Source organism: Arachis duranensis, chromosome 3 (genome assembly GCF_000817695.3).
Source record: "Arachis duranensis cultivar V14167 chromosome 3, aradu.V14167.gnm2.J7QH, whole genome shotgun sequence".
Classification (NCBI taxonomy): Eukaryota; Viridiplantae; Streptophyta; class Magnoliopsida; order Fabales; family Fabaceae; genus Arachis; species Arachis duranensis.
The window spans coordinates 88,009,449-88,016,074 of NC_029774.3; positions in this window are offsets into that span (position 1 = coordinate 88,009,449).

Below are 6,626 nucleotides of genomic sequence, written 5' to 3' on the forward strand. Positions count from 1 at the left end.
AAGTTGGATTTGAAAATATTTGGTTTGAGTAATTGGGTGTTGTATATTTTAGTGAAAATGTGCAAAATAATAGTTGAGCACATATTATTGCATTCAATACTTTAATCACATGCATTGAGAAGAATAAAAGAAAAATAAAAAAAAAGTGAAAAAGAAAAATAAAAAAGGGGCAAATAATAAAAGGGGACAAAAATGCCCCAAAGTAAGTGTTGGTATCAATGCATATGTATTGAACTCAAATTTAGGATGCATGAATATGTGGAAAACACAGTTAATGGGAAGTTAGATATTGTATTATGATTATATGGATTGTCCTAAGTTAGGTGGAAAATTTAAGTTAATTAAGGATTTAGATTTTAGTCCACTTGGCCAAATACAATCCTAACTTGACCCTAACCCCATTACAACCCTTAAAAGACCTCTTGATATGTGTATCTATGCATTAATCCTTGTTGATTGTTAGATGAAAAGCAAGCTATAGAAAGCAAGATTAGTAGAGAATTGAGAGAATTGACCCTAGACACTTGAGAGTTAGAATGATATACACTACTAGTAAGGGTTCAGTGCTTAATTCTATATTCCCTGCTTTCATGAGCTATCTTCTTCTTGTAAGTTATTTATATTGTATTTTGTGATTTGAATTAGTGAAATCCAGTTCATATTTATTCTTGAAGGATTTATTTACTTTTTCACCAAGTAGGTAGAATCATTTTAGCATGTAGTTGCATTAACATTCATAGGTTGCATTGTATGAGTCTTGCCTTTCCCTACTCATTTATTTGGTCTCCTTGAGTTTAGCATGAAGACATGCTAATGTTTAAGTGTGGGGAGGTTGATAAACCATTATTTTATGGTTTATATTGTGTTTTATTGAGTGGTTTTATCAAGCTTTTCACCCACTTTTTCATATGATTTGCATGTATTTAGAATTCCTTCCTAAAAATATCCTATGATTAATAACTTGCTTCCTAAAGACCTTTTAGTTGTATATTTTTATCTTCCTTCGTACCATTCGATGCCGTGATCTGTATGTCAAGTGTTTCAGGCTTCATAGGACAGGAATGGCGTAAGGAATGAAGAGGAAGCATGCAAAAATGGAAGGAATAAAAGGAATTGAGGAGATGACCAGCGAGAAGTCACGCGGTCGCATGGCTCATGCGACCGCGTGAAATAAAAGGAATTACCGTGACGCGCTCGCGTGCCTGATGCGACCGCGCGGATTGGAAGCTGCACGAACGATGCGAAAGCGTGGACAACGCGCATGTGTAGTATGAGAAATGCTGAGTGACACGAATGCGTGGACAACGCAGACGCGTGACGTGCGCGATTTACAGAATTTCAAAAGTCACTGGCAGAGATTCTGGGCCGTAATTCAACCAAGTTTTTGGCCCAGAAACACAGATTAAAGTCAGGGAACATGCAGAGACTCAGGAGGACTGAAAGTTCAATCATTACTCACAATTTTAGGTTTTAGATGTAGTTTTTAGAGAGAGAGGTTCTCTCCTCTCTCTTAGGATTTAGGATTAGGATTCCTCTTAAAGGATTTAGGATTTCTTTTAATCATTGGGATTGTTTCTTCGTACCAGGTTCAATAAGCCAATTTAGGACTTCTTTGCTCTTGATAGGGTCGTCCTGCACTTGTTGTCCTTCCATTGACTTTTTGGTGATTGGTTGCTCAACTGAGATATACTCATTTACTCCCATCTTTACCCCAGCATCTTTACATAGCATAGAGATTAAGCTTGGATAAGCCAATTTGGCATCTTTAGAGTTCTTGTTTGTAATTGTGTAAAGTTCACAAGAGATCAGCTGATGAACTTCCACTTCTTTTCCCAATATAATTGATAAACCCATATTTTATGATATATTTTGTGCTTAATCTGAGTGATTTATTTAATCCTTCACCCACTTATTCATATTAATTGCATGGTTTTACTTTCCCTTCCTTAATATGTGATGTATGTGAAAAACATGTTTCCTATGCTTTAAAATTAATTATTTTAATTACCTTTATTTCCATTCGATGCCATGATTAGTGTGTTGAGTAGTTTCAGATCTTCTAAGGCAGGAATGACTTAAAGGGTGGAAAAGGGGACATAAAAAAATGGAAGGAAAGGGTAAAACAGAGTTTTTGGAGAAACTGGCATCCACGCGGCCGCATGGACGACGCGACCGCGTGCCAAGAGCGAAGAAGCAGCGACGCGGCCGCATGACTGACGCGACCGCGCGCCTAAAGAAGAACACCTATTACGCAGCCGCATGACTGACGCGACCGCGCGACAAAGAAAACTCCAATCGACGCGACCGCGTGAGCCATGCAGACGCGTGACAGAGGCCACGCACCAGAAATTACAGAAAACACTCATAGCGGATTCTGAAGCCCTTTTTGGCCCAAATCCAAGTCCATAAGGCATAAACCAGAGGTTATGAGGTGTGGGAATGCATCCATTCAGGGAGTCTCCGAATTTTTAGTCATTTTCCATGATTTAGATCTAGTTTTGAGAGAGGTTCTCTCCTCTCTCTCTTTAGGATTTAGGATTTAGGAATTCTCTTAGTTTTAGGAGTAACTCTCGATCCCAGGTTCAATGTTCTTTGTATTTGTTCATACCCTGACTGGGGTCCTCCAACTCGGTAAATCCGCAAGAGGTCCGACCTTGTCCTAAAGCTCACACCTAAAGGTCGGACCTCGGACAAAGAGCAAGGAAGGCCCATCAAAAGGAACGCAGCCCAAACCTAAAGGCCGAAAAGGCCTGGAAAAGGCGGTTCCACAAAGATAGAGATAAACTCCCAAAGATAAGATAAGATAAGAATATCTTATCCAGGGAAGGTCACTGCCAACTACTATAAATACACTGGAGCACCCAGGTATGGCATTCATTCCAAATCTACATATATCTGCTTGGACCCATGCTAACTTAAGCATCGGAGTGTCATTGCAGGTACAACAACAAGAAACTCAAGTCCACAACATTTGAAGACAAGTATAGTGTCTTAGGACTTAGGTAACTTCTTGTTAAGAACCAATTGCTAAATCTCTCAACACACACTCACAAAATGTTTTGATTATCATATCATATGCGCATCCTGCAATTCGATGCTAGCCAAATGGTTTAAAACTTGTTTTCAAAGGTACAAAAGCATAGGAATTGACTCCAACAAGTTTGAGATCAATCCTAAGTATTTTGAAGTGATTTTAAGCCATTCTTTAAGGTTTGCATCGATGCACACTCATCTTGCATCGATGCAAAGCATGCAACGACTTGTTGCATCGATGCAAAGATGTTTGCATCGATGCAACCTAGCTGAAAATTCAAATTTCAGATTCAAAAACACATTTGCATCGATGCAAAGTGTTATGCATCGATGCAAATAATTCAAAAACATAAAAAAACGGCTAGTTTTGACAAAAAGGCTCCACCCCACTAACTCCCCAACGTTTCTAAGGTTTGGGGAATCTATAAATAGATGGATTGAAGCCTTATTTCACTTACTTGAATTTTTGGAAACTATCTTGTTCATATTCTTTCATTCTACACATTTTTTAAGGTGTTATAATACACAATTTGAGAGAGCAATATCAATTGGTTCAATAGTGCTAAACTTGTAATCATACACTCTTCTAGAGAGTACTCATTTCATCTCAACAATTCTTTGAGAATTGTTTTCTTGTACACTTTGTAAATTGGAGTGTGATCTCCAAGGTTGAGTCAAGAGTTATAAACACTATAGTCGGTGAGGATACCAAAGAGGTATACTAAGTACTCAAGGCAAATCTTAGAGAAGGTATCTCTAAGTGGAGTGGGTTAGTATACGAGTGGTGATCATATACCGTGAGGTGTTAGAAACTAAGGACTCGGATTGTAAAAGGTTTTGCGCGAGCAACTTGAAGCTTGGCAATAGTGGAACTTCTCAACTGCGATTGAGAAAGAAAGTGGACGTAGGACAAGGATTGTGCCAAACCACTCTAAATAGCGTTTGCATCTCTCCAAACTCATCTCTTCAATATTATTGTCTTTTACCTTTGAGCAAATAAATTGTGATCGAAAAGTAGCTTCGTAAGTACTTAAGGAGTAGCTTAAGTCCAATTGGTGAAAAGCTTGATCAATTTATTTGAGTTGGTGCCTATTGGAAAGTAAAAGCTCCTTATAAATGCTTAGCAATTGAGTTAAGCTCTTGGAAAAATACTAGTACAATAACACTTTTGTATATTGTCTTTAACTTTCGCAAAAGGATTCATTGTTGTTGCAATACTCAATTCACCCCCCCCCTCTTGAGTAATTGTGCATAGGTTCTACAAGTGGCATCAGAGCTTAACGCTTTGAGAGACTTAACCGTTTAAGGGAAAAGATCATGGCAAGCACAGGCTTTAACAACAACAACACTAGCGAAGGTAACTCAACTGCTAGACCTCCTCTTTTTAGCGGAACAAATTACTCTTATTGGAAAAATAAGATGAGGATTTGGATCCGTTCTCAAGATGTGAGGATTTGGAAAGTTATTGAGAATGGAAATCACATTCCAACAAAGACAACAAGCGCTAAAGAAGGAGAAGTCTCCGTCTCAAAGCAAGTACCGAAAGGAGAAGATGAATATAGTGACGATGATTGGAAGAAAGTGGCAATGAATGATAAAGCCATCAACTTCATTCATTGTGCACTTAACGAGCATGATTATATGAAGATCTCTACATGTGAAACCGCTAAAGAGATTTGGGATAAACTCCAAATCACTTACGAAGGAACCGACCACGTTAAAGAATCAAAGGTATTTATGTTGGTTCATGAATGGGAAAATTTTAAAATGAAAGATGAAGAGAGCATTGAAGAAGCTCTTGAAAGACTCTCCAAGATCTTCAACAATCTAAGCATGCTTGGTACAAAATATAATGATAAACAAATTGTGACCAAGGTGCTTACAAGCCTTACACCAAAATGGAACTCCAAAGTGAACGCCATTGTGGAAGGAAGGCTCTATGATCAACTTACATTCGATCAACTACGAGGTAATCTTCTCACCTATGAAATGACTATGCTAAATAGACAAAAAGGTAAAGAAAGCAAGAAGAAAAGTCTCGCCCTTAAAACAACATCACTACAAGAAGAGAGTGATGATAATGAAGAAAAAGGAGATGAAGAATTTGCACTCTTATTGAAAAGATTCAATAAGTTTGCAATGAAGAAAAACGTCAAGAACAAAACAAAGGTACCAAAATGCTATGAGTGTGGAGAAGTTGGACACATCAAACCCAATTGTCCAAAACTTCAAAAGGAGGACAAAAACAAGAAATTTAAGAAGAAGGAGAAAGCATACATATCATGGGAGAACGAGGATGAATCCGACTCCGATGACGACGAGGTTGCAAATCTTTGCTTAATGGCAAGCGAAGAAAAGGTTAGTGATGACAACTCTACTTCTTTTAATTTACAAGATGAATATGATGCCTTACTTGAGATGTACACAAAACTTACCCAAGATTATTCTCTCCTAAAGAAAAAGAATATGGATCTTTTGAAACAAAATGAGATGTTGAAAAACGAGAATATCAATCTTGGAAAAGATAAGTGTAGCACAAGTAGTGATCCATACAAATCTTGTAAAATGCATGAAAATGAAATTACAAATCTTAAGAACACTTTAGCTAAGTTCAATGAATCTTCAAAGAACTTAGATAAAATGTTGAAAAACCAAAAGCATGTTCATAATAAGGAAGGTTTAGGTTTTGAAAAAGGAAAATTTAAAAATGCTAAAACTCCTATTAGGCAACCGCAAGCCCAAAAGGCAAGCATGCCTAAAAGGAATGAAGCCTTTAAACATCCTCCTCAACATGCTTCATTTAGAAATTATAATCACAATGCATATAGATCAAAAGATGTTGCATTTAGGAAACAACCTAGGCAACCATTTAGAAATATGCATAGGATGCATAATCCAAATGTCATATGTCATTATTGTAATAAAGTAGGTCATATAGCACCCGTATGCTTTACTAGAATTAAACATATAAACTTTCGTAGTCTGATACTGCCATAAACTTGATAGCTACGATTTTAGGAAATTGCACAATCGGCAAAAATTCCTTCTGGCAAGTGCACCGGTTATCGTCAAGTAAAAACTCACAATAGAGTGAGGTCGAATCCCACAAGGATTGGTTGAATGAGCAATTCGGATTAGAAGTTTGTTCTAGTTGAGCGGAATCAAGATTTAGATGAGAATTGCGGAATATTAAATTGCATGAATTAAAGAGCGAGAAATTAAAGTGCTGAAATTAAAAAGGGATGGGGGTGATTGCATGAATAAAAAGGGGATGCGGGTGATTGCATGAATTGAAATTGCAGAATGTAAATAGAAAGGTAGATCAGAAATGGGGAGTTCATTGGGTGTTAGGAGATATTGAGATCTCCGAATCAAAACATTTTTATCTCTTCTTCAACCAATGCATTCATTGATCTTTGCTTGGCAATCTTATATGATTGGATCCCAATCCCTTGGCTCACCAATTCTCTCTAAAAATAAACAAATTCCCAATCCCTTGGTTTAAATGTTCATAAGAAGAGATGATGCTCGATCACTGATTATACCACACAGTTTCATGAACCACAATTTGGTAGGATTACATGTCACAATAT